General features: G+C 34.1%; 1 pseudogene; it reads left to right on the forward strand.

Moving 5' to 3' along the window:
- The first annotated feature begins 12,512 nt into the window (after window positions 1-12,512).
- On the forward strand, window positions 12,513-15,421 carry LOC145679072 (RYamide receptor pseudogene; annotated as a pseudogene).
- The last annotated feature ends 333 nt before the right edge of the window (window positions 15,422-15,754 follow it).

A 15,754-nucleotide genomic window follows, 5' to 3' on the forward strand; every position in this document is an offset into this window, starting at 1 on the left:
GGACGTTAAACTCAAAATTAACTCATCTATCACCAAAGACTGTTACTCCTAAGTCCAAAATTGGCTTAGAGGTAATATCTGACAAAAGAGAGCAGGAGATCATCTTATAGGAACCTTCTTTCAGCGTAATAATGCTCTCTCGTACCCTTTAGCGTTATCTATAATATGGCTGCATAACTATGGATTCCAAATCGTTCCTTTCGATTCCGGTGCATGTACAGTTGAACGACCATAGTGGTTCGGATTCCACTATAATCAGTAGGTCCACGTCTCCTTTAGCCTAGCAGGCATAACTGTGGGAAGTTAAACTAAATCATACCAAAAAACCAAATCGTTCTTCACCATATTAGTCTCCCTCGAATGCATTGAATATGTTTGATGATACTAAGATAATTATATTTTAAAACTATAACTTGACTTTTTAAACCCGTTTCTTGTGTTAGACTTAAACATTTCCCGTGGACATATAGTTACCGTACAAGTCTTTGACGCAGGAGACACGGGTTTGATTTTCAGTGATAGCACATATTTTTTGGGTCTCACACTAAGCTATAGGTTTACGTGTCATATATTTGATACTGAACGGACACTAAACTCAAAGTTAACCAACCAGCCAATCAAAACGTTTCGTCAAACTTCGTGTAACTATCCTTAAAAAAGATGAGTGGATGGAGCAGATGTAAAATTGTAATGTGTGCAGTAGAGAAGTTATACATTCATGCACCGTCGCAGAAGCTTCCAACGTTCAAACTGCAACTCTGATCCACATATTTTCACTGCACTTTCTACCCCTAAATGCATATTTTATTTGCTTCATACCTTTGAAATGTGCTTCAATTACCTTCACCTCTGGATTTATGACAAAGTACAAACATAACAATTCTAAAAATAGAAGAGATTGACTTACTTAAATCTATATAGCTTATTGAAAGATGATTTGCATATAAATGAAGGCCTTTTGAGCTACAGAATGAGAAAATAATTCTTTCCAGTAAATATGGAAAATATGAGGTGTGTTAGAAAAGTAATGAGACTGATTTTGTACTAACTAAAGTTTTAATGTTTTTCAAACAACAATGTTATCCCCCTCAAAGTAGTTCCCTTGGGCACCTACAGTCGTTGTTCCCACTCTTGGTAGCAGCGCTGGAAGCAACTGGTATGGCTTTTAAGTTGTCAGTCACAGTCTTTTGAATGTTCTCCAGAGTTCCAAAATGGCGTCCTTTTAGAACATGTTTCAATTTTAGAAAAAGGAAAAACTTACAAGGACTCAAATCAGGTGAATAGGGGGTTTGAGGAACAACAGTAATGCGTTTTGAGGTCAAAAATTCATTGATGGAAATGATCGTGTTACACGGGGCATTGTCATGATGAAGCATCCACTTGTCTGCAATGTCTGGTCTCACACGGATCACCCTTTTCCTGAGCCTTTCAAGGACACTTTTATAAAACACTTGGTTGACAGTTTGTCCTAATGGAACAAATTCTTTGTGCACGATACCCTTACTGTCAAAAAACAAAAGAAACATATCAGCACCGTCTTGATTTGCTCATTCGACATTTCTCCGACCGAGGAGATGACGGAGTGTGCCACTCTTCGCTTTGCCGCTTTGTTTTAGGATCGTACTCAAATATTCAGGACTCACCACCTGTGATCACACAATTGAAGAATTCTTGGTCATTGGCAATCCTCTCAAGAAGATCAACGCACACGTTTTTTTTTCGATTGTTTTTCTGTTCAGTTGTGAGGTTTGGGCACAAATCTTTTGCATGTTGAAATCGTCTGTCAAAATTTGATGTACGGTGAAAGTGTTTAAATTTAACTGTTCACTCATCATCCTTATTGTTAAACGACGGTCTGATCTCACAAGAGCTCTCACACGTTTAACGTTTTCGCCAGTTTTTGAAGTTGAAGGTCACTCTGAGCGAGCTTCATCTTTAGCGTGTTCTCGGCCTTCAAAAAATGATTTGTGCAAAAAGAAAGCTTATGCTCTTGATAAGCAATGTTCACCCATAGGCCTGTTTCAACTTTTCAAAAGACACACTTACGGATTCACCAAGTTTAACACAAAACTTTATTGCACAACGCTGCTCTAAATTCCGATGCCACATTTCTGTAACACACACACACACACACACACCAAAAAAAATCCTTCACTGATGGCGCTGTCACAATAATGTGTTAGCTGTACGGCGTAGTAACTCGGACTGAGGAAATGCAAGGGATAAACAAACCGGTGTAGTACAGGCACACACAACGTTGCCAGATCGCTCGCAGTGTTGCCAGTCTCATTACTTTTTTCAAACATCTTGTACATAACGAGAGCAAGCACTAATTTCATACATTTCGTTTTATTTCTTAAAATATGCACGCATTTCACTTTTTTTCTTTCTTAATTATCTTTGGTAATTCCATATTATTTACTGTGGAGTAATTACAATGGATAATAAAATTCATTTTAAACGTGTACAAGCAATACGTGCTTCTAGAAAACAGCACCGTAATATATTTGATCAAGAAAAAATTCCTCAAAATGTACAATATTTATTAAAAAGCAATATATTTTAGTGTAAAAGGTATACAAAAATAATTGCCGTATATTTACATATACACTATTATCAAAAACACATTTCAGAAATACGTGTAGAACATGTATAAGTATTAAAATATTTCAAAATTATCTCCAAGATAATTGCCACACTCATACTAATATAAATAATTTTCGAAAATTAGTGTAAAAAGCCTATAAAACAGTTTGTCAGGAATGAAGAACAAAGTTAGTGGTCAACAAAGAAGCATGCTTATACAAAATAGATGAAGGGAAGTGTCCATTCGTAATCTTTATACAAAGTTATTTAAACCCCAAACAAGTCTTTGAAATTCCATACATTGTTATCATTTATCGATAGGCAAGATAAAATTAAAATTGCAGATTTTCCCTCTCCGCCAGAATGACCCTCGGAGACGTCTCTTATCCAACATTTATTAAAGTTTCAAACTTTGCATTGTATTTATTAAAATCTGTTCTTCAAATTTAGCATTTTTAAAAATGAGAAAAAAATATTACATCTAGGTTTCTAGCGACGTTCCAGTTTTCACAAGAATTTCTGTCTTTGTCGCTGGAAATGACGACGTGATCCATACCAATTCACAAAAAGTGATTGAAATGTGGTACAAACTTTCATTTTACAAGTTAAAGATTATAGGATGCTATATATTTTAATCCAAATTCTATATTATTTTTCTGCTTCATCGAAGATGCCAAATTATACACTTTCCAAAATTTGAGAAAGGTTTTGCTCTTCTAATTTATGGGCTAACTAGGTAACACTGAAGGTGGTCTGAGTCTGAGCCTCTGAATATTTTATTGCTATGTATTGTGATTTATTAATAGCCAGATTGTTGTTTTGAGACCGGAAGATAACTTTTTTTTTTGTTCTCCCCATTCGTCCAGGATATCAAACCGATGCGGACGTCAAAGACAACAACAATTCTTTGGTTCTGGAAGGATCTAAATTTTTTGGTCTGTGCTGGTAGGGGCCATCAATGTTCTGAATTTTATCTCTTCTTTCTCTTACTCCATTTTCATATAGGATGAAGTCACTAAAAGATCTAACTGTTAAATCCTGAGTAACTTGATATTGTCGTGATCGTAGAGGGTCCTTTGCAGTCAAATCAGGAAATCGAAATTAATTTTGCCGCTTCGGATCATGTGCAAAACTTAATATTGACTTATTAGTTTGAAGTGTGCTGTTTTTTATTCCAAATTTAAGACTCGTTGTTTAGCAATATGCAAACTTGCTTTTAAGTCATTCAAAATATAAGGTAGTTTTGTATCGTTGATAATTTCCGATTAGAAATGAAGACAAAAGGTATCCAAGTAACCTACTCTATTGTTTAATTAAATATAATAATGGGAAAAGTTACTGTAGCTTCTTTGTAATGATTGTGGTAGCCTTTTCGTTATTTTTAAAGATAAGATTTCATTGTGAAACATAATAAAATATAATCCACGTAAATTATTTATATACTATTAATTAAAAATTAATAAATGTGGAAACGCTGAGCAGCCTTTAATAAGAATCAATGAAATCGGGGCTGCCGCGTTGATATACTATACACTAATTGATGCGGTTCTACCTACAATACCCCTCCCTATCCAATAAATGGTGTTACTCTTTCTAGCCATTCCATACTTGCAATGTATTTTTGCCTCATGCTGTAAATGCATTTAAAACTTGAGGTAGCTTGAGACACCATTTAATATTATTCAATTAAGCTACTTTTCCTCATGGCCTATTTTGATCTGGTATGGAACCAATTTAAGGGCGAGACTAACATAAACTTGAAAGTCTAAATATAAGGACCACTGCAATATATATATATATATTTAAAGACCACACTATATATAGCAAAAGTGTTTGTACCCCACGCTAAATCGATGCTTTGAATTCATGCTAGTTGCACCCACTCCGGCTCTCTCTTAAGTGCAGAAATCGTGACATCAGAAATATTAGACAATACATAGTAACTTAACTCTAACTCTATGGTCTATGGAACCCGGAGGTTCAACGCTGCATTCGCAAAAGCTCTCCACTGACTTTTATGTTTAGCCAATTGGATCCAGGTTCTACTTTGTATTCCTATTTCTGCGACATCCATCTTAATATTGTCCCCCCATCTGCTCCTAGGTCTTTCTAATGGTGGTTTTTCAGTTGGTCTTCCAGTTAAGATTTTGAAAGCGTTCCTCCTTTCTTTCATCCTGGCTACATGAACTGCTCATCTGAGCCTCCTAGATTTGATGACCCTAACAATGTTGGCTAAACCGTATAAATTATGCAGTTCCTCGTTATGAAGTTTCTACCATTCCCCATTCCCATTTCTTTTGAGTCTGAATATTCGTCTCAGGATCTTGTTCTCAAATACTTTCAATTTATGTTCTTCCGAGTAAGCGACCATGTTCCGCAACCATAAAGAACAACAGGCATGATTATCATTTTATATATCTTTTAAACTTAAAATTCCTCGACAGAATTCGCGACAAGAGGTTTCGAACTGAATAATAACACGAATTCCCTGCTTTTAGTCGTCATTTAATGTCTTCGTGAATATGGTTTTCGTCTGCAAATATTAGTCCTAGATATTTGAAAGTATCCACCTTATCAAAAGTATTATTCGATATTTTAACGCATCCATAATTTGCCGTATTACGATCCCGACGAACTTCCATGTATTTAGTTTTCTCAGCATTTACTTCTAGACCCATGTCCTTGTAAGCGTTTAATAAGACCTCTACATTTCTTTCTATTATTCTCCTATCATCCCCTATTAAATTTACGTCATCAGTATATGCCATAACTTGAAAAAAAAACTTAATACCGGAGACTATTTTTTATGGTACTATCTTTAATTTAATCAGTATAAATATTCAACGGTGTACTCTAGATATAAAGGATTATTACAATACATGATGGTGGCACTCCACCTACGGAGTCATATATGGTGGCCATCTTGAAATCCACCACCTTGAATCTCACATCAATTTTTCAAATGGGAAAGTGTTCATATGATATGTCATTTGAGAATTAAAAGTCAAAAACACACAAAATCGATAATAATCTTTTTACTTAACTTTATTCATCAAAGAATTATTCATATGTCAGTGTGGGAGATGAGCATCTTTTTCTAGTTGAGATGAACCAGAATGACACTAACCCTTAAACATTGATGATAACACATAGTGGGGGTTGTAATCGAATGATTGTAGCATATTGCAATGCATTGCATCCAGATCAATTGCTCATATTACAAGACACGGAGGTTAAAAATCTGACAAAATCCAGAAAACTTGTTCTGTGTACTAAAAGCAACGCAGTGGACTTCCCACAAACGAAAAGGATAAACAACTAATTGCACCATTTATCAAGAGTTTACTCGCAGTATCCAAATTGTAGCATGTGGCAGAAGTACCGGAAGTGTACGTCTAACAGCATGAATTATACATTGCAACCAATGTCCAATCTCTACCGTAATTTACAACTGACAAGGGTTATTTAGACTTAAAATCATTCTATACAAGAGGAAATTAAAGTTGCAGTAGTATTTTGTGCAGCTCAAAAATGTTCATTTGCAACATATAGAGTGCTGACTTCTGAGTGGAACCGTGTAGTCAAATGATGACTCTTGAAAGAACAAAAAGGAATCTTCTTTTCAGCATTACATCACCAATGTATGCATTCAACCTTCGTTAAAACGTACAGTGTAAAATGACTTTTCATTATGATTTTGCCAAGTACTACCCTCTATGAATGCACGCGGGATCTCATAACAGATATTTGAAAGTTGCAATGGATATATAATTTTCATTAAATGGATTCATAAAACCATTAAACACGATGTATTAAATAAGTAATAATGTAAGCATAGATGTTGGAATCTTCTCATAAAACTCTCCAACGGTTTAGCTTCCTCTCTTTATGTATATTGATATCTGTGGCAGCTGTTAGTGACAAAATGGTTTGTCAAATTTGTCATGATTAATCACAGCCATTAAACAAACATGTTCTTGTCAGATACATTACTTCTGAGAAAACAATCTGAATATCTCCTTTCAACACTTCTTTGTTGACATTAATCTTTCAAAGTTGTTAAGCGCACAGTGGAATAGACATGGTTTGAATTTAAAAAGCACGTGTAATTAATGTTAAAATATTTTTTTGACAAATGAGTAATTTTTTTAAAAAAATATAACATATTTTTGATGTACAAGTGCTTGTAGTATATTAGAACAATTCCTTCCCACTTTAGAAATTGTACAATATGTGAAGGGTAATATAAGGTTCCCAATTGACTGGTTTGGGCGAGATTATCCAGGAATTCTGCGTCTTGTCCTGGATGAATTTTTGTTCATCAAGACCGATAAAATCCCGGAACTTATCCTTCCGTCTCTTGAATAATGAATATATGTTACATTGTTTACTAAATTAAATAAATAACTAAATATGCCAGTTTGCAACCATTGCAATCACAAACCTCAGGAAAAGTATCGATTTAAAAATTCAGTTGAGGTGACAATGACTGATCTTGCCAGCAGAATTGTTTCTGTACTTTCCGTGTATATTCATGGAGCTTCTTTTGTTCTTTGCAGTTGAAAATCCTTTAGAAACAAGACATTCTTAGAAAATGTGTTTATTTTTAGTGGGAACAAAATTTTATTTTTTTCTATCCCAGTAAGTACCGGTACGATTCTGAACTCCTTTTGGGTGGAATACACCAAAATTAAAATGAGCTATTACATGATGATAATCATACAGTTGCGAAATTTTTGAAAAAAGTACGTATCGCATGCACTTATGCTGTAGAAATGAAAATCACAGTTCTGTGAGTTACAAAAAATACCAATAGCAATAAAACTAATTGTTTAATGTTTAGAAATCTAGCCCTATAATCTAAGCTGCAATACGATGTTGATTTGTTTTTAAATCTGTCTGATAACAGGTATATATTCTTTGATTCTTAAGTCACCTATAGTAAAATCAGATGCAAAGCCTATCGTCAAATGTTTGTCCCGGAATGGATCAACCCACAGTTTGAAACCCTATGGGCACGTGAACTATATAATGATCCATGAATCTGTCTTCAGAGTTATCTCAATGATTATTTCTTCGAGACCCTCCTAAATTATATGTGAGTTGCGCAGTATATATTTAACGAATTACTATGTAAGAGCCTTGTAGGGTCAACATCTGTATAAATCTCTATAAGTATAAATAATATTTATCTTTTATTAACACAATACAAGTTTCGTTTAGTTTAATAAGGTTCTAGAAGTTATAGTACTGTTTATTTTTTCTTTAAGAAGTTCACAAAAGTTGAATATTTGTAAGTAGCGTGTCTACTCTTTGCAACTTTTGCACGCCTAATACAAAGTGATAACACTGCATAAATGCGATTGGAGAAAGCAAACAACTCAGTCAAGACCATGTAACTTATCATTTGAAAAGCACTTTAGTTCCTTAACAGAATTTTTTTATTTATATTAACAACCACAAAGGGACACATAGCAGAAATGTGTGTTTGAGAGAACTTTACAAGTAGACCTACTATTGTTTCCCATTATTTTGTGTTTGGATGGATTTCACCTTTTTAAAAATACTATAGTTGACTCGTACTCAGGAAAGTATGAATTTAGTGTTTAGCTTCTCTCTGATTGATATACAGTTATTATGCTAGAGTGGCCTCGCCTAGCTACTCGCTAACGCTCTCGCCTTTTGTGCGAGTGGTCCTGAGTTCGATTCTCGGTGGGGACACTTGGCTGAAAAATTTTAAAAGATTTTAAGGCCATCCACGCGGAGCAATATTTTCCTGTATTTTCCTCATTCACACCATGCAAATACCGGGATGGTATCTCACATAATGGTCCCAGGACGCTTGCTTCCTTCCCAGTTCTCCTGGCAATGTGATCGCCGAGCGCAGTGCGATCATGTTATTCGTCATAAGTGGTGGGTTGATATAGTCATAAATGCCGAAAGCTCAGAATCTAATTCATAATCCTAATCTGTATTATGTTAGAAACTATGATTACAATAATAATTGTTATCGAACAGAAAAGCTATATATATATATATATATATATATATATATATATATATATATATATATATATATACGATATCTTATATTCACGCAGATATCTTTTTTATTCTCATGGCACATGACCGTTTATTAGCAAGGGCGTCCATCATGGGAAGGGCAAAGGTGGGGCGCTTGCCTCCCCCCTCTAGAGGAAGTTGTACTTTGGGAGGTCAAAAATTCAAATGATTTTTTAAAAATATTTACCGCAAAATTTGAGACTACATTTGAAATGTCGCTTATACTTGCCCCCTCTTATAAACCGCAACATGGGCACCTTGATTTATTACAGTTGATAAAATGACACATGAACGTATATAGCAGACACTTTATACATCTTGGATTTCCGGACATGTAAAGAAAAAGAGAAAAGAAAAAAGCTGAAAAAATAAAAATAGAAAAAAATTGGAAACAAAGAAAATATCCATTTGAGACACAATTTGTTTTTGTGGCATAATTTGTTTAGGACGGTATCACTGAGTATTTAAGCAACCTAAATTTATATAGTTAAATTTACGACACTAACAATATCATGGTTAACATACTTTTGTCTACGTTTGGTGCGGAAGAACCAGTTTCGTTCCTTGCTGGAGCTCATGTATAGTTCGGAATCCATATTAAGCAATAGGTCCCCATGTCACATAGTTTTATGACAGAAAAGGCCGGTAAACTCAAAATTCAAAATCCAATAACAAGACTTCTATTTTTTTTTAATCTGAAGATAATACGCTCTCTGGAGAGTACAATAATGGCACTACTGATAAGGAACTATACAGAGCCACAGTATATAGATTGGTTGACTTGTACTTCAACGTTCATTTTTAGTACCTTACCTTGTGAGATACTACCACCTCATCGTTTAGGCTGAGTTCCCTGTTCACAGTGTAGGAGACCTCAGCCACGAAATTGTTCGATAAGCGCTCGAATTTATACTTGAATTTGGATACTGTTATTAATTGATTATGCTTTCGTAAAAGAGTACTGCTGAGACCAGTGTCTGTTCATCGTGTTTAATGTCCTACGTATGTCTTTTTATTCTTAAATTCTAATATCGTTCTGTTTGTCCAATGTATTCTTTCCGGATATAAACATGTCCCTATATAGTTTATAAACCAGGATTGTCAAGATATTTTACGAAATATTTTGTTGTGAAATGAAAAACATTTTTATATGTTCAGCGAGAAACATGAAGCTAACTTATGTTTTAAAAAATAAACTTTGATAATAAGCAGTTTACGTATGGCCTCGCAACTTACTTGTCATGCGTATTTTCATAGCCCTGTTATTCGCTAGTTTCAATCATTTCACAAATTTCACTCGATATTTCTTTCTTCCCCTGTCAACCATTCAAACGGGTACGCCTTTCTTGCTAATTCATTCACTTCATTGCTGTCGGTTTTATTTTTTCTTCTTGATTTTCATCGCTGGAAGTTTGAGTCAGGTGCTGAATGTTAACACTATTTTATCATTTTTGTATTTAGTCCCCTTCATATCCGTTTTATCTTCTGCGAAGTTTGTAATACTATGTATTTCTTCTTTTAAGAGGTCCTCATTTAAATATAACACATAACCACGATTTAGTTTTAAAAAAGGATGTTAAACCAAATCAATGAATCTACTTACGGATTGTTCTTCTAAATTCAACTACGATTTTTTTTTCAAAAGTCTAAATCCCACATAACATAAATGTCCAAGGTGATGGAAGAATAATATACTACGCTTTTAATTGAAGCATCGTACCGAATAACTCTCTGTGGCACATTTTATGGAATTTGAGAGATACGGAGAAAGTCTGTAGCATGTTAATGGATTACAGAGGTAAAACAAAACATTATGTAAACACATTATCAGTGATTTATCAATATCGTACCTTGTGAGTGGCTAGTTTGTATATGTCAGTCCAGTATATGTTCCATACAGTACCATTTCACTGGAAACTAAGCGCATTCCAAAATATGCTCTTCGCTGAAATGCTTCAATTTGTGTTAAATACAGAACTGGAAATCAACAAATTAAAACGTTATGTATGGTAAACACATGTATTGATATAAGCTTTTGTTTGAATTAATCACTTTGTGTAACACTGTACTCATACTTTCGTTTATGCATGAATTCAATCATTCTCATATTTCCATTGAATTTTTCTGGAATGATACTTATAGCGTAAGGAAAAGCAGACCTCAAATAAGATCCGAAATGTTTTACTTCAAGTATTTCAAGTTTGATTTTCAAGAAGTATGAGTTCAATCTAAATGGATACCATGGGAATTACAAGAATTGTTGTAATATAATTTGTGTTCGGTTTGAACAAGCATGATTATAATTGTCATTATATAAATGTCTGAGGTTTTTTCTTACGCCATCTGTATTTTGTTCTGTAAGCTTTCAAACTGAACTATTGTGTTACAAATTTAATCAAAAGTGAGACCTTATAATGAGTGTGATAAACATGTCAATTATATATATAATATATAAATGAAGTTTATCAGTTTTATGTCAGGTTTTTATGCCCTTTAGACTGAAGGAGACTGATCATTAGTTATAGTAAATGATTATGGAAGAGTCTGTGGAATGATAGTGTTTAATGTGGGGTGAAAACGGAAGAATCCTGAGGAAACTCAAGGGCATAATGTTGTCTGCTAGAAACTCACATGGTCTGGGATTGAACCTGAAATCCCTATCACCAGAAGTTTGCCTCCATTGAGTAATAGCAACTGTTATATATTTGAATTGTATAATGTTTATATATTTGTATCCTTACTTATTTTTTTTAAACGTAGTAATTATTGATTCCTTTTCTTTTATTTTTACAGATGTATTTGGACATCTAGTGATTCATGAGTTAGACCAATCAAGATTACGTGCCTACACAAAATGGTATGCGGAAATTATTCTTTAAAAAATAGTTAATTAAAATATTGAAGAACAAATACGTGTGCTACGCTGTCAAATAATGAGGACTTTATCAGTTTATGCAATTCCCTCATAATGATAATAACATATTTAGACTAGTACTTATAGGTCGACGAACACATAATAATGAATTCATAAGCATACATTAATTAAACAAGCCTATAATTGAGTAAATAATAATCACATTCTTACAGTTAATCTATTTGGAGCTGTTTAGCTGGAAATACTACGCAATATCCATTTGTTGTGACAGTGACGAAGTAGTAAATTCACAAAGTATGAATAGAGGTTTTCAGTTCTTTTTCTTGTGCTATGAAGATCAAAGGAAACAGACAATTTGACATATTGTGTGGGTTTGAAATAAGTTAGGTTTACTTTGCACTTTAATACGGAAGAAACATTGTTTTATGAATGCATATATTGTTAGAATAGAACGATTAAACCTACTGAGAACTGACCTTCCGTCATATACTTAACAAAGAGTACTGTGTATAATTTGTAACTTTGAGGTCAACACACATGTGTTAAGCACCTGTTATTTGAAGATAGTCCATTTTTATATAATCTTTGGCAATAGAATAGTATCTCCTTTCAAACTGGAAAATTAGTTCTGCAAAAGACCTTGAACAAGAAAATGTATCGCAATTAGCATTATAAATAGGGTAATTTTTATAACTATATTTAAAGTAGAGATTAAAAGCACAGCCAGAACTGATGATTGTATTACCTTTTCTAATAGGATTGTACAAAAAAGTATAATATCTTTACGTTTGTTTTCCTATAAAACGTAACGGCCAAATGTTTGTCGTCCTCAACAAGAATATTATTTATTGGTCTTATAACGCTATTGGTTTTCTTCGGAATACAATTCCTCCACTTTCGAAAGATGTGAAAGATTTTCTAGGACTAATGACAACATAGCCATCTTCATTTTATTTTGTAATGTAAACTTCACCAGTATTTGTCAAAAATGCAGAAAGAATCTGATCGATTTACTTCAAATCTCGTACTTTCTAACTTATCATCAGATCTAGTAAGTTCATATTTATACTCTAATGTATCCACATCATCAACATCTTTCGTCAATTGCAATGTAACGCCCAATATTCCCGGTTATTTTAAGGTTATTGTTTCCATCATGTATTGCGCTATAATGCTCATTGCAATCACAGGAAATGGGCTAGTGTGTTATACAGTATGCTCAACCTCTCGAATGAGGACAGTCACAAACTTCTTCATCGTAAACTTGTCAGTAGGTGACATACTCATGGCATGTCTTTGTATACCATTTTCATTTTTATCAAATCTAGTTCTCGGTTATTGGCCATTTGGACCGGAATTATGTCACATTGTGACCTTTTCGCAAGCAGTGTCTGTGTTCGTGAGTGTATATACTTTAGTTGCAATTAGCATTGGAAGATACATTGGAATAGTGTATCCCTTGAGACCAAGGATGAGTCAATTACAAGCAACTATGATTGTGGTGACAGTGTGGTTATTGGCAATTTTTGCGTCGTTGCCCATTGCCGTTGTGTCAAAGTTAGATCTCCCAGATGACGCTTGGTTTAAACAGTGTGAACATTACGTGTGCCAAGAACATTGGAGCTCGCCAGAGCAAAGGAAACAGTACACAGTGGCACTGATGGTACTACAATACTTTCTACCATTGCTTGTGCTTGTATTCAACTATGGTAGAATTGGAATTGTAGTATGGGGCAAAAAATTCCCTGGAGAGGCTGAGAATGTTCGGGATAAAAGGATGGCAAAATCCAAAAGAAAGGTAAGTGCATTTGAATATATATATATAATGATTGAAGTGAAATATGCATTTGTTAATTGTATTATTTGTCTATGAATTATATATGAAGATTCACTTATTGAATGAAAAGGGACATATAGGTGGAATTGTCAGTTGTTTGTTGTGATACCTCAATATTATGAGTATTTTATTAATTTTGACAGACCATGTAATTGTACTATTAACACATTGACTGTCAATTTTTTTTTTTAATTTTACTGTCAGTGCCAAATTGATGTATATCAGAAATAATACACCAAGCGTAGGTGGAATACCTGCTTAAAGGAAAGTATTCAACTGACTCCAAAATTTCTGCTGCAATATGATTTTCCAGCACCCTGACTACAGGTAAGATGTGTTAAATATACCAGCCTGTGTATCAATCAGATCGTATACACGTAGCGATAAAAGAACGTTCGTTGTGTATCAGAAATGATACACGAAGCGTAGGCGGACACGCAATGTGTGTCACCTGTGATACACATGGCGATCAATGTGTAAAAGAACGAAATATGGACTATGGCCAATGTAGGGAGTAAAACTTAACGCTCCTTTCGTATCTAATTGCAAAAAATACTCAATGGTAATCGAAATTATGATTTAAATGTTTCAATGTTGTTACTAATACTACCATATGATCACAGTTAATATCCAGTCATCATAACGGTACAATATCTTGTTACATCAATTAACTTTTTGTGCGTAAACTCAATTATATTCATTTTATATACTCTTACCAATTAGTTTCTCTTGTAGTAAATTATTTCTTACAACATCGTTATGATATCTATCTCCAAAGTAAACATTTACTGTTTGATCAACCTCCGGCCATAATATACTAAACATAACATTCACTTTTTATATCAGATATGTTTACATTGTCATCATACTATTTCTCAATCTATTTAATTCCCCACGGTCAATATTTAACGGAAATAGTGCAATTCAATATTTCTGATGAATAACTATGATTACCTATTACAAATTCAATATTTTCATTAAGTAAAAATCAATAAACAAACAAGTTTGAAATACATTTAAAACGTGTAAAAATATTCATTAACAACACTAATATGAAATAAGATTTCGTTGGATTTTCAGTTAATATGCACAACAGCCAATGGAAATTGCAGAACTTTCTCAACGTGAAAATAAATATGTTCTTATCAAAAAGTAGGTCAAATATTAAGAAAATACCTATCCTTTACTGGATATGCTAAACGATAGTTATGCTGGTATAGCAGAGATGACTAGAGTTTCGTCAGTGCTTATTTATGGGAATCTCACATAGTTACTACATTCATTTCTAACATATGAATAATATCTTTAGCAAAACAATGTTGTGAGTCATTTAGGGAGGAAAAATTTTTATCGCTTGTAGTATTTCAGTAGGTATTATAGATATAACGGCAATACGGAACAAGTAAAATGATACGGCTTTACACGATTTTGCTCTTTCACTTATTTATAACCCGTTATATATGCACCGTAAAACGGGGCTACTTTGACAGGTTTTGGACTAGTTTAGATGTGTACACGGGACACTTTCTGCAACCAATGAATGATACTATTCTCATCATAACAATAGGTATCTAGGCTATCACATCCACTACTAAACCTAAGTTTCTACAAGTAAGTTTTGGCGGGAAGAAATTAAGAAATACCGGTCAAAGTAGCCCCGGGGGTGGGGCTACTTTGACATCTTATGAATTTGCTGCGTAAGGTCAAAGTTACTCAACGTATGGAGTTATTTTGACATGGAATTTATGGAAAGTGTATAAAACACTGTTTTGGTCATGTGTTAGGTACGGTATGCTTGATAAGCATGAAATCTTTATTTTGTTGTGGTACACATAGGCGCCGACTTGAAGAAAATATTGAGGGGTCCAAGCAATGAATAAATATATCATCATCGTATTCAACCGTTTTCAATTAACTGCTTGATGAAGGCCCTCTCCCCATCCCCAAATCTCGATCAGCTACTCCGCTGTAATATTCACACTGCATTGATCTTCACTTGTCAGGTCAGTGTTGAAAGAGTGTTGGTTGAAGCTTCAGTGCTCTATTCAACACCATCCTGAAAACCGCCTTTCCCATCGAATAAGAAGGTTGTAGGGATGGCCACGAGCGACTTCGAGCGAGTTTTCTTTGAAACTCGACTCGACTTGAAACAGACATATTTAAGCTCGACTCGAGAACTCGCCTCGAAACATTTCCTTCAACTCGACTCGAATTCAGGTCGAGTTTCGAGTCGAGTCGAGCCAGGAAGAGCCAAATGGAGCTATATTTTATGTAGTTTCAAGTACTCTCTTCAACTATCTTTCATAGACAGTGTAATTATTATCAATGATACTACTGTTACTACAACTTATTATTATTATTATTATTATTATTATTATTATTATTATTATTAT

The sequence above is a fragment of the Thermobia domestica genome, chromosome 1, assembly GCF_964235325.1.
Source record: "Thermobia domestica chromosome 1, izTheDome1.hap1.1, whole genome shotgun sequence".
In the NCBI taxonomy this organism is placed as follows: Eukaryota; Metazoa; Arthropoda; class Insecta; order Zygentoma; family Lepismatidae; genus Thermobia; species Thermobia domestica.